This window comes from Vidua macroura, chromosome 15 (genome assembly GCF_024509145.1).
Source record: "Vidua macroura isolate BioBank_ID:100142 chromosome 15, ASM2450914v1, whole genome shotgun sequence".
Lineage (NCBI taxonomy): Eukaryota > Metazoa > Chordata > Aves > Passeriformes > Viduidae > Vidua > Vidua macroura.
Window position 1 is genome coordinate 11,638,000 of NC_071585.1, and position 13,736 is coordinate 11,651,735.

The 13,736-nt window shown below is 44.6% G+C and overlaps 1 protein-coding gene across 3 annotated transcripts in view; it reads left to right on the forward strand.

The window, feature by feature from the left end:
- The first annotated feature begins 8,478 nt into the window (after window positions 1-8,478).
- CNOT6 (CCR4-NOT transcription complex subunit 6) overlaps window positions 8,479-13,736 on the forward strand; it is a 32,605-nt gene continuing 27,347 nt past the window's right edge. For 2 of the 3 annotated variants that reach the window (XM_053990962.1, XM_053990964.1), the window contains exon 1: window positions 8,479-8,588. The gene's annotated coding sequence lies outside the window, so the exon portion shown is untranslated. Of the gene's footprint in view, window positions 8,589-10,447; window positions 10,825-13,736 lie in introns of all 3 variants that reach the window. The other variant, XM_053990963.1, reaches the window with a different exon arrangement.

Genomic DNA, 13,736 nt, shown 5'->3' on the forward strand with positions numbered 1-13,736 from the left:
GAAGCAATAAATCACCTCGGGCCGGCAAGAATAACGGCCCAGAGCTCACGAACACAAAGAATGCATTTAATCCTTTTCTGTTGCTGTGGTGAGCAAACAGAGCGTGCCCGGTGCATTAGGCAGCTCTCTGTGTTAATGTATTACCTATAATTATTTGTAGAACAAAACAGAGACCAGTGGAGTCAGTCCAGGTACTCACCATTGACTGTAGCCAAAGGGCTCCCAGGAATCATCATCTTCCCAAAGTCTTGACGAAGAAAGAATTAAGGGAATAAAAGGGTTTGGTTCTAATTGTTGTAAAAAGAACAACATATGTCCTGAACCCAAGGTAACACATAAGATTTTACAAGAAAAAAAAAAAATCAGGATAAATCAAAAATCCTATTTTATCCTTCTCAAGCTGTGCAGAGGTGTCTCTTTTTGCAAGGGCCCTGGACATCAACATTAGCCATCTCAAATTCTTTTTGCAACATGTCACTGGTCCATGGTGTCTCCCATCCAAAACCCTCAAAACACCTCTACAACTAATTAACTAAGCACATTGTTTCACAAAGATCAAACAAAGGAATCCCTCACATACAATGTTATACAGCTGAGCAGCAGGCTTCAAGCAGCAGCTCAGTGCAGAACACATTACAGACATGTCCTGAACAGCCGAAGCGCTCAGCTGTGCTGGCAGAGACCACCCGTCAAACAATTCTGAATAAGAAATCGGGAAGAAATTGCCTTTTCTAAGAACATGTGTCAAAATAAAGTATGGTTAAATTTAATTAATAAATGACTCAGATATAATGCTCTGATCAACTGCAACAGAAGGCTGGATTGCAGCGGATATTTCATCAGTAATTCCCCTGGACTTCCCCAGCCTGTTGCAGTTTGCTCTGAAAGGAACCCTCACCAGGCTGGTTTGGAAGGGATCATTTCCATAAGCAAATCTACCCCAGTTTTATCTGAAACCCTTTCTGTACAGCCAACATGCTAGAGCAATGGAATAAAAAGGCCAATACAGCATCAGTAAAAGCAGAAAGGCAAAAGGTAATCAGAAAAAAAACCGAAAAAGGCAAATAAGTTAATCCAGGCTTTAAAAACATGTCAAGGGTTTTTCTCTTACTTTCCATCTGCCATGAAGACAAGAAAGAAACATTCTCTGGTGAAATAAAAATGAGCAAAGGAAGAAAACAACATGTGTGTTAAACCCATTTTTCCAAAGCCTCAATGGCATTTCTCTGCCACAGCACTCCACATCTCTCTGCAGGCTCGAGCCAGCGAGCGGATGCTGGGTTACTTCACTCTCATAGCATGAACTCGTACTCCTTGCTATTCTCAATCTGTCACATTCAACAATCACATGCGAAAATGACTCAGGCTGCCAGTTGTCTCCGTGTTGTGCTCGTTGAGCATTTGCCAGTTCCTCAGGAGTAGGCTTGATATTGAAAGCCACACTTTGGGAAACGTGATTTAGCCTGAGCCTGCTGCATTAGGCTCAAACATTTTGGTTTTTTTGTCTGACAATTTGTTTCCTTTTTTTAATCTTGTAGACCAACAGTTCTGGACACAGAGGAAACAACAGCAGATCAGATCAGTGGCTTGTTCAACTTAGCATTTTGTCCCTCCTGGAGGCATTTATTCAAAGTTCCTAATATTTTGGAAGGAATGGAAAAACTCTTAATGTACCACACCAATCATCAGCTCTAAACGTTGGACAAATTTTCTTCCTGTCACCTGCAGTGATCACCTGGGAAGCAGGCAGTGATTTTCAGCCTTTTTTTGAGCAGAAGCTGTTCAGTGGTGCAGCCTTTTAGCCTGCATGGCTGCAGACACTGAGTCACCTCCCACGCTGCGTTCCCTCAGCTCAGCGAGGTCTCCCAGTGCTTGGAAACAAAAATCTTCCAGTTTCATCACCTCAGCCCCAATGCCTTCCTTCAAAGACTTCGAAAAACAATTAGAGCCCCAAGGTGCTACAGCCTCCTCTGAGCACCCTGTGGTGAGCAGCTCACACACACAGATGTGCCCACACTGCTTTGGGTGATCCTACTCCAGCCTGTCCCAAAGCAATGGATCTGGCCCTACAGGCGGGGAGCAACCTAATGTGTAGCTCCATGAGAGGCTGAAAAGTTTTCATATTTAATTATTTTGGCTTTTCTGGTGTTTGACCCAATACTATGTTGTCCCCTCTTTCTGCATACCTGATGTCCTAAGGAATGTATTTTGTCAATTCAAATAATATAGAAATAGCCACACTTAACTACCAGCTAAATTTATTCAGTCATTTTGTCATTTTTTTGCAACCACCAATGAAAAAAACCCCAAGAATAGTAGGCCTATAATAGCCTCTAGATTAAAGTGTACTTTATAAATTCTCTGGAGGGTCTTTTCCCAGCCAGAGACTGCCCTTAGCTAAAATTCTTCTGATAAATAATAATAATCTCCTATACAAAACATTCAGCAATGAGGACATTCAACATCTTGGAAATGCGAAAGACATTGCATAAAGAAGACAATGTATAATTTAATTAGAAATTTTATGAAGTTGCTCACTGTTAAATAAGCAAAAGTTGGGCCTAGGATTTGACACAGTAAATAATAATATTAAGAGATTGATTCTAAAATCCTCGTGCAACCATTTTATTGTAATTCAAAGTAATTAATCTGACTTGTTAATTTATGAAAGGTAAACAATAAATCACTCATTCTGTCCCTCAAATATCAAAAGTAAGATCATTGGGATAATAAACAAAGTTTGCTACATTTCCTAATAATGCAGTAAATGAACTTTTTCTTCAGGAAGCCTCTCCAGCGTCCCCCAATTACACAGATAGCTGTCTGAAAGCATACGGTTTGTGTAAAGCCTGTGTGTACCATATGCACAGATCACTTCACTTGCCACTGAAACAGTTGTGTCATGGGTGGAATGTGGCAACTCTACCCACACACAGTAATGTGATACAACAGATGAAGATAGTGGAAAGCCGTGAAACTGTATGGAGAAATTTAAGTAGATTGAGTCCATCTCTACTTCAATGGGAATTAGATCAGGCCCCAAATGAGAATTTATGCATGACAGCTGGATTAACATATATATTTCCTGAAAGACAGTACCTTTATAAACTGAAGAGTTCCATAGTGTCACACTGGAGCATTAGTTCATTTTTTATTAAGAGAGAAACCATCATTTTGTAATTCACGGTAATTTCCTCCAGGACATAGGTCTCCTTAGTTATCTCTTTTGATTCCTGATCTACTTAATTTGCAAGGGATGAGACTGCAGCAGGGACAGCTTAGTATATATTTGAGTTATAGTCCTCATATATTCTGGTTCATGAGCAGGAAGAAGTGCAAGCATGAGAGACCCAATTAAATTAAAAGTTCAGCGCTCTTCCATTTCAGTGAACGGTCAGGCGACAAATGATTACAGTATTATTGCATTTTCTTACACAAGAAAAACTCCCTGCCCTCTTTTTTTTTTAAAAAACCCATGCCCAGTGGGCAGTGCCCTGCCTGCCTGATCCACGGTGTGAAATCCTGGCACTCCGGAAAGCTGGAGCTTCCCACCCATCGCATGAAACTCCATCAGACATGCAGTGCCACGGCAGGGGGAAGCTTTACAATGCGGGAGCACAGATGGGATCAGCTTGCAAGTAAATATGTTTCTGTTGCTAGAGAAAATCATAGAAAGCGACGATGAATAAAGATGAAAAATAAGATGCTGACAGAGGAAGAGGAAAAAGCCGCCAAAATGGGTACAAAAGGAAGAGGATATGGTGGAAAACACCAAAGATCTGGATGGGTAGTTTGAACACTGGCTTTCCTTCCATTAAAGAGAATCCTTCCATCTTACATCAATAACACCGTTATTTGGCATTTAACCTCTCAGTTACGACTCCATAACTGGGCATTCAGGTATTTCATAGCAATTTGCTCTATTCACTCACGTACATAAAAGCTTTTGCCATGAAAGGCAAAGCCTTGTGCTCTTTTTGCAGAACTTTGAATGCAACCAGGAGCTCTGCCCATGTAAAGAATGCAGGCAGCCATTAACATTTTCTTTCATATTATTAACTTAGTTCTAATATTAAAAGATGGATATCATCTCGGAGAAAGGTGACCAAGAGTTGGAGAGGTGATTCTAGGAACAAAAACATGCAAGCCTGTGTCTAAAAAATGACAATGAGGTAAACAACATCATGCTTCTCAACAGCCTTCAGATTTTACTATTTGATTAGGACAAGTAAGAATTATGGCATTCTTAGATCTGTTACTTCACTGCTACAGTATAGTACAAATGTACACACTAGGAAATATTAATGACTCAATGCTCCACAGACCTGCATGCTTGAGATAGAGAACAAGATTCAATGCACATTTTAAACTGCTGCAATCCTGACAGTTTATCAAATATCTAAATAATTCTGAGAGTCATCTAAACACAGTACACAAGCATCTCAGGTGGTGGCAGAGTTATATAGTAGTATCCATAACTGGCAAAAAGGAGTTAGAAACTCTTCTCTCGTTGTGGAAGTCTTCCTACTAAAACACAGATATTTCTAGAAAGACAGCTTTTGATCATATTCAGTTTCTTTCAAAGTACTTATTCCATTTTTGTCTAACAATGCATATTAAAATAATTCTAAGGCTGCAAAGCCCTTACCTACAAATTGTGCCATCCCAGGATTAAAATTCCTGAATTCATCACTGTTATGCATAAGGGGAGATTTCAATTACCTTTTTACATACAGGTCTTCTGGAAACCACTGAACTCCATTCCATGCAGAGAAAAGCAGGAATATTAATTGCCTCAATGCTTTTTGTATGGAGCTTTCACTGTAGTTTTAATGCTCAATAAACATCAAAGATTTATCTTTACTATCCAGCTGTGAAAGAAGATGCTCTTATATTCACTCGGTAGATGGAGAACAGGCCATAAAACTTAAGGCTGAAATCATTAAAAATGCAATGATTTCAGAAGCACAATATGAGTGCTCCAAGCCCTCATTTTTCAGATTACCTGTCATTTTAGGCATATGCCATGTTCAGAGCAGCTATCCCATTGATCTCAACAGCCATGGAAGCCATCCTGCAGTTCAGATCCCTGTATCTATACCCACAAAGACTGAAAATGCAGACCATAATTAGGCTCTGCCCTCCTATTTGGGATCCCTCTCCATCTCCCAGTTACTCCTTTTCTCCTCATTATCTCCCCTGCTTTACCACAACTGTGTTCTCCTCCCCGATTCCTTTCCTGCCTCCAGTTATGTTGCTTTTGTCACATTTCCTGGGCACAGAAAGTGAGGGAGTGGGTAGGACTGAACCTTTCTTCGGTCACCTCTTCTGTTATCCTAACACAAGGGATCCCACAAGCCATGACCCCTCTGTGCCTGCTCTCCCTCAGATGGGCTGGTGCATGAGCCATGCAGGATGAAGGACATCCTTTACTACAAAGAACTTAGAAGTCAAAAAACCCTCTACTGTTCAACTCTATATAGAGACTTCAAGAGTATATCTTCACCAAATTTAGCAATTTAAATAAAGCACAAAAGTACCATTGCTCTGCCACAGAGACAACTCTCCACCACAAGTTTCACATCCCTCTGTCAGTGCACAGAGGCACCAGGACCTCAAAGCAGCTGTAAGCATTGGTCAAATGGACCCAGCGGCCTCCCTGAGGCCTCCCAGGCACACTCCCAGCTCCAGCCTCGGACGTGTGCATTCAGAGAGGAGATGGTGGGGGGTACTGACATTTTTTAAACCACTCACAGCAAATACTTCTATCTCCAAGTGTAAGGTGAGAAATGTTGTAGGACATTCACCTTCATAGTGTGGGACAGGTGTGGGATGGGAGATTTAGCCCAGATGAAGGCTTATTTCACAGCACAAAAAGGCATTTTTGGTTTAGAGTTAATGAGTGGAAACTTACACTCAGAGTACAGTGCATCTAATGTGTTTTAAACAGTGGCCAATTTCTTCTTAACCTGGTTGTCTTTCACAGCACTACCGTCCCAAACTCAGGACAACAGCACTCAGTGTGACTTGGCAGCTCCTGAGATGCATGGAACTGTCATGGGCAGGTAAAAGATTAATGGGATGGGCTCTCTCTTGATTGATGAATCTGTGACCTTGAGCAACCAGAGCACTTGCACCAAGTATATCTGCCATGTGAGACAGACAAAATGAAAGAGGCTCATGTTACACTCTCAGATCTCATTAAGCACCCAGACCAGAAACACCGATACTGGCACTGGCCATCTGCTCTGCTGTTTGCCTGGTTACAGGTCTGATAACACTTTCAGGGAGCAAAAGTTAATCAGACGTACAGATGAGCAATAGCACTGCTGCACAGGAAATTCAGTGGAACATAACAGTTTCTAAAAAAAACCTCACATACCTGTTTTTACTTCATTCTGCTCTTTCAAACCACACAAGCTGTCAGTTAAAAAAAATGTTGACATAAAAGGCTGTAACTTTAGGCTCTTCAAATATTGCTGGTTTTTTATAAATAACCTGTAAAATCATAATAAAGTTCACGAACTTGAAATCTGCCAAATTGCTATGATCTCCTGTTAATCTATATAGAATTATTTTTAATTGCTTTTAAATTATTTTCTCTAATGCTCTCATTTTTTTATCTCAGTTATTTGAGAATTACAGTATTTTCTGCCATTGGCTCTCCACTTGCAGCGTTGCAGGCCTTTGTCAGTAGACCTTTCCATGTTTAATGTACTATTACCCCAGCATCCATCCCTGAGGAATGAAGGTTCCCTGCAAGCATTTTTCAAGAGACTTCTGATCAACTGAATTTTCTTTGCTGAGCAGCAATTCCTGGAAAATCCTGCATCGTATTCAAAGACTTTCCTACTGCTTTTGGAGAATTTGCTCTGGGCAAAATGATATAGTCTATTGAGGCCATATCTGACCCAGAAAGTATTAACCGAAGAATGTGCAGGACAGCTGCTTATCGGAAAGAAAAGACATGCAGTGCAAGAGAATGACATGTAGAGCTACTCGAGTCAGTTCTGAATGACTGTCAGCTCTCCAGAGCCAGCCAACACGGGGAAGCAGATACGGCATTCTGCCAGAGCCCGTGCGCATCCGTAATGGAGCAGGCTTGGATATCTTAGCGCAGGACTGCACCATGTGGAGAGGAGATAGTTTATCATCCAAGAGCATTTCAGATATATGATATGATAAGGCTGAACAGCAATCTGAAGTACAAGCAGGATTATTTCCAACCAAGTGTCAACCTTTCCATGGAGGATGTTCTGTGAGCAGGTTTGGTCAGCAGCATGCCAGGGTCATGTTTTCCAAAGCACTGGCCTCCACAGATGGGGGTGGTGTTCCTCAGAAGCTGGACCTGGTACCATCCTCTCTCACACTGAGTTAAAAGAGAATGCTTCGCTGCACAACAGTGTGAGTGCCATTTATTTCCAGCTACATATCCAGTTATACCTAAATAGAGGCCTCAATTCCTATTCAGCTTTCCCAGATCATAAACAGGGTTCTGGAACAGTTCTGGATATCTGGGACAGTGTCTTTGTCTTCACTATTCCTTTGAATGAAGTGGTGTGCACCAAGTGCTCATTTGATGCAGCATCATTTTTACTCTCTGAAAAACTGACAAAATCCTTAATTTGGAAGTCATTATTTAGGCGTTTTGCTAGTATTACAGCATGGATGGCACTTCCCCACCATCATTTCACTTGGCATCCCTCATCCATAAAGTCTTGTTGTGCAGGGCCAGTAATAATAACACTTAATGAGAACGTACTTTATTTTTCTAAATATCTTGGTTTGCATCCAATAATCAGTTCATGAGAAAATTACGTGAGCTACAACCTGAATTTCAAAAAGGTGCTGCTGGCAATTCTGGGGGACATTTCACAGTAAACATTGTTCCTGAGTGTGTCACAGTGAAGGATCCGAGGTACTGGTTTCCCATTAAAGACACAAACATCGAAGACATGTTGTCTTCCCTAAAAAGCATTTGGCCTATCACCCGCACCGTGTCTGAGCCCATCCACTTCAAGGCTGAGTTCCGCACTTGGGCCTTTGCAGGAGAATTTAAAAGTTCTTTTCCAAACAAGTGATTATTCCCATTCGCCTTGCTCGGGTTCCTGCTAGGAGCCCCCTTTCCTGCCATACACCACTTGCACGGCTTTCGAGCCTTACCCCGCAGCCCACTCGTTACTTTCACCCGCTTTCCCCCCGCCGCGTTCCTGCGGCCGTACCCCCAAACACGCTCCAAACTCCTCCCTCCGCATCCCCCGCGGCCCCCCGGCCCTGCCGCCCCCTCGCCGGCCTCCCTCCGCCGAGCGTGCGCGCAGTGCGGGCGGCCTGGGCAGGTGGGGCGGAGAGCGGAGCGGAGAGGAGGAGGAGGAGGAGGAGAGGAAGGAGGAGGAGGAGGCGGAGGAGGGGGGCCGGCCCGCCCGCAGCCGCCGCCGCCGCCAGCGCCGCCATGATGCTTGTTTGCTTTCAATGAGTGTGAGGAGGAGGCGGGGGGGAGCCGCTCTCCCGTCCGGCCCGCGGCAGGAAACAAAGAGCCAGGCAGGCGGCGGAGCGAGGGCGGCGGGGGGACGGGGATGCTGCAGCCACAGGTAGGGGCGGCCCCGGCGCCCGGCCCGGAGCGGGGGGCTCTGCCCGGGGCGGGGGGGGGCAGCGCTGCGGGAGGAGTGCGCTGAGGGGGGGGACCGGCGGTAGCACGGCGAGGGGGGACCCCCGGGCTCGGCGGGGAGAAGCCCCCGCGCCGCGTCGTTTGGGGGTGTCGGGGGGGGCCGAGGCCCCGCTGAGCGTGGGGGGGTCCGGCGGGGGGGGTGCTGGGCCTGGGCAGTCGCTGCTGCGAGGACGCCCGGAGGAGGCTCCGCGGCCGGGGAGGCGGCGAGGAAAGGCGGCTTTCGAAGCGGGGGCGGCGGGGAGGGGGCTCGGCACCCCCGGGCCGAGCCCCGCGAGCGCCCACCGGCGAGCGGGAGGCAGGGACGGAGCCTGGGAGGGAGCCGGGCCGGGCGGCGCCGCGCAGGAGCCCGGCTGTTTGCATCGGAGAGGCAATTAAGATAAATTAGTATAATGGCATCTGGAAACCTGAAGTTGGTTTTTTTTGTTGTTGTTGTTATTATTGGTGTTGGTAGGTTTTGTTGTTTTTGTTGTTTTTTTTTTTTTTTTTTTCCCTCACCGTGCAATTGAGTTTAAAATAATTAAACAAAAGGCCGAGGGAAATGACATCAGTCGGGGGAACTGCCCGTCCACCCTCCACGCACGGCGCCCCGCGCCGCTGCCTCCCCGGAGGCCGATCCGCCTGGCTGGGCGCGCAGCGAGGGGCGGCAGCGCTGCCTGTCAGCGGAGCGCTTCTCCTGCTCCGGAAGGAGCCGCGGCAGCCGCCCGCCCTCGCGTCCCTCCCCGCCCCGCCGGCAGCGGGAGCCGCGGCCGCGCTGGCGCCGGGGCCGGAGCGCCGCTCGCTCGTTCCGGCGGAGGGAGCGGCGGGGCGGGCGGGGGCGCTGAGTGGCAGCAGCGGCGGCCAATGCGGGGCCGCGGGGGCCGTGAGTGACAGCGGCGGCGGCCAATGGGGAGGCGCGGGGGGCGGGCGCGCGAGGCCGCGGGACAGGCGCATGCAGGGATAAACAGAGGGAATTGGGGCGGGGGGCGGCGGCGCCGGGGCCGGGATCGCGATCGCGGCGGCCCGGCCGTCGTGCCGTAACCGGGCGGGGCCCGAGCGGGGTCACTGCCCGCTAGGGCGTGGGGAATGAGCGCCTGGGCTGCCTGCGGAACCGCATAGTGCGGGGGAGCGGGCGGTGGGCAGCTCCCGCACCCCCCGGTCCGTCCTGGGGCTCACAGGACAGCCTTTCCTCCTCCAGAATTTTATGGAGAGCGATAAGCCTGGGATCAGACAAGGCTTTATCAAAGGAGTTATCTAATGCACTTGTCTGTGTCTTGGTATCTATGGTGAACACGTATTTTATCAGCATTTTTTCCACAAACATTAAAAATTCATACGAAACCTACAAGGTTGTAGTCCTAGGTTGGACTCGATGATCTTAGAGGTCTTCTTCAATCTGATTCTGTATGGCTTTGCTTTGTGTCATGTAAGAACTATATTCAAAACAAATGCAGTAAGCTAAAGATTGTCTTGGGTTTTTCTCTTTGTTTTGTTTTGGGTTTTTTTTTGTTTGTTTGTTTGTTTTTTAATACAGCCATCTGTATTTGCACAAACGCATAGAAAATTGTATCACTGAAAATAGGACTTCATGGATGGGTATTTCCTTTGTAACTAGAGTAGCAGATTGCCTGTTTTTTCATTTGATTTCTGGGGCTTATTTTCATAATCTAGATTTCGGCACAGTGGGTAACTAATTCAAAATCCAAGGGATTAAGAAATACCTGTGGTATTTGTCTAGCTTAAATACAAAGATGTGCAAGTGTTGACTGGTAATTGTATTGTATCTCGCATTTCTTTTCATTCTAGAGCAGGTCTCGTAATTGGGAATTTATCAACATTTCCACTGGGGTAATTTTACAGGATTATCCGCCCTCTGTTCTTCCTGCTGGTTCATCTGGACTCTGTGGAGTTTGCTGCTAGCAATGAAGCCTTCTGTGGGGGTTTATTCATGCTATTACTGAAATGGAGCCCTTCGCGTTTGGATTAACTCTTTGTTCACTTTTCACCTGAATCGCTTGGATCAGCCCATGTTTAAAAAGGATCCTACCATGCACCTCTTTCCTGTTTGCATTCTGAAGTTGAACTCTGAATACAGTCTCATGCTCAGGCTGTTTACTGTGCTTGAATTTTAGAGGAAGAATTGAAATATAAAGATAGATGAAACTGTAATACTGCAGGGGCAGGTAAATGCATTTGACATTTTATACATGAAGACTTGAAAACATGTTATGAAGGGTCACAAATTGAATGAGCATGGTACCTTTTCAAGATAGGGCTGTACTAGATATTAGGAAGACATTCTTTTAACCAAGTGCAATGTTTGTCTTCAAAATGGTTCCAAGACTGAGCAAACTAAAAATTCTTTCCCAACATATGAACAAAAGAATCTATATTTGAAAATGTGGCTGTATAAACAAAAATGGTTGTGTTACTCTGTTACCAAAAAACTTAAATATTGGTGTTCGTAGCACACTGTGCCATGCCGTTTGGCTCACCACTGTGCCAGGAGTCCATGTAGTGAACCAGAATTCTTCCATCCACTTGTGCAGTCCCTGTTGTAGAGGCCCTGGTTCTGTTTGCTAACAGCCTGTTGAATTTTAAATTATTATATTTTTTTGTCACGTCCTTTTGGCTGTACACTTGTGTATGTGCAGTCTGGGCATTATATCCCAGTCTCAAACAGGGCCACATTAGGCCAAGATGCTACACAGAAATCTTTAGGAATGAGGATGCCTTTCAGTCTTCAGAACTGATGGGATTGTACAAGAATTGACACTTATTTCTATAGGGGTTTTATTTTCAGGAAATATATGTAGTATTGAAAGATTAAAGTTGTGTACATTGGACTTCAAAAAGCTGCCAGTGACCTTAAAACACCACAAGAATATGCTCCACAGAGCCGACCACCAGATTTTAGTTCTAGTTGCATGAGGCAGAGGTTGAGCCGTACCCAGTTGCATACAAAGTATCTGGGGTTTTCAATCCATATATTGAGGTTTTACACTGCTTCCCATGTCAAAACACTGACATTACTGATTCCAGTCTAAATTTAGCCTTCTCCATGGTGTAATTTTGAAAGCTTTATGCATAAATTGCTCAAGCTGAGTCACTGCAGGGTTTCATCTGTTTTGTTCCTTCTGAAGTGTTGGTGTTTCACACTTGGAAGTGTGATTATTGTACAATAGCCTGCAAGATTATTAGCATTGTGTTAAGTGACATAATTTATGTTCTTACATTGAAATTGGGCTGTACAAGTCCACTCAACAAGGGAGTCTTGGCATAAGCTTGGGGACCTGCACTCTCAGTTTCTACATGGAGCAATTTCTGCAGCTGACATCTTTAAGAGTTTACAAATGCTTAGGCAGGTCCCAAAGAAAAAGCTGTTTAAATGCTTAACATGTACTTTTAGCTGCTAATTGTGCCTCCAAGATGGTGCTTGTTAAAAAAAAAAGATTGGCAACAACTCAGTTTTTCCTTTTGTAAGACTGCAACATGAATCCTTTCATTAATGCCTTGGAGGCCTTTTTTCTAGTGTATGAATCAAGGAGGGACTAGGAGCAGTTAATATATACAGTTGTTTATTTTAGAACTAAAATACTTGCTGTTAGGATTCCAATTTATGCTGCAATGGAGATCTGCAGGAAGAGATTGATTTGACTTTAGATTTTTTTAGACTGGGAATGCTGTTAGTTGTTCTGTGGAGGCTGCCAACTCGACACTGTGATCACAGCCTGGATATTTGGATGGCTCTTTTATGCATCTTAGTTCATGTTCCTGGTATGCAGCCTTTATTCTGCAAGTGAAGGGGCTCCCTACCTGAAGACCTTCCTAAAGTTTTTGTTCCATTTTATAAGACCAGTATCTCAAAAGCATCCTTTGAGCTTCCCCCTTTCCTTAGCAAGGCAGCAGTTTCAATTGGAAGTCTGTGGTTTTCCAGAACATGCTGAGGCAATTTGAGTGATGGATCCTGTCATGAAGGTGCAGCATCTTGGTTAGGAGACCAAGATGCAGTCGTGGTTAGGAGACCAGGAATATACAATAATGTCATATCCTGCATGTTACAAATAATATGCAGCTTTATTGCTTGAGCTATTTTGGAGTGTATTGATGGGTGAGATGTGGATCCTGCACATTGATCTGACTTAAATACCTCTCCACAAAAGTGTCTCCCTGCATAAATCAGTTTGCAAAGTCAGGGATCAGAAAAAAAACTTGCTTCAGAGACAGATCTTTCATGTGATATTTGCAGCAAAGGCCACGTTTACCCAACACCTACAAAGACAGAAGGCTTGAAACTAAACTAAAACACCACCAGGGTTGGCCATGCACCATCTGATGTGTATCACCTGTCAGAGCAAGGAAATGGCATCATAATGGCTAAATATAAAAAGTATTGGGGAATTTTATGCCACACTTACCATTAATACTTCTAAATATTGTTTTAAAGAAGTTTTAACAGTTGCTCACCCAACAGAGGAGCTTTGTCTGACAAAGCAAAGGTCCTGTGGGTTAAGGGGAATTTCAGTGCAGCATTAATCACAATTCATCTTCAGAGTACTTTCAGGAATGAGAGCTTTTAGGAACAAGTAATAAGGGTGAAGAATAATTAAAACTAGTAAAGAATCCTGTTTTGATGAGGAGCATGATGAAAGATCCACCTCTGGAGATTTGCAATAGCCAGTCGTGGCATAGGGAGCAGTGGACTAGATCACCTCATGGTTTCTTCTGATTTAGTAGGTCAGGACTTCTCTTTAGTGGCAGAATTTGGAAAGCTGCTACTTTGGTTGCTCATCATTCATGTCATTACAACTGTTGCCAGAGTAATGCTCAAAACCAGCCAGTGATGTGGCTGAGCAGTGATACTTCATTATTAAAAACAACCCAACCCCCACAACCTCTAAACCCCATTTTCTTAGCTGAGTGTCATTCTTGGTTTTCAGTATTGTTTTGCAAACAGCTGCATCAACAAAACTGAGAGAGGTGATGCAGTGGAACATGGGGACAGGAAAGAAGTCTTGAGTTGGCTTTGTTGCACAAGAGCATGGTTGTGGAAAAACATTTTTAGGCTTGAAGTAAATTTGAAGTAAAACCAATC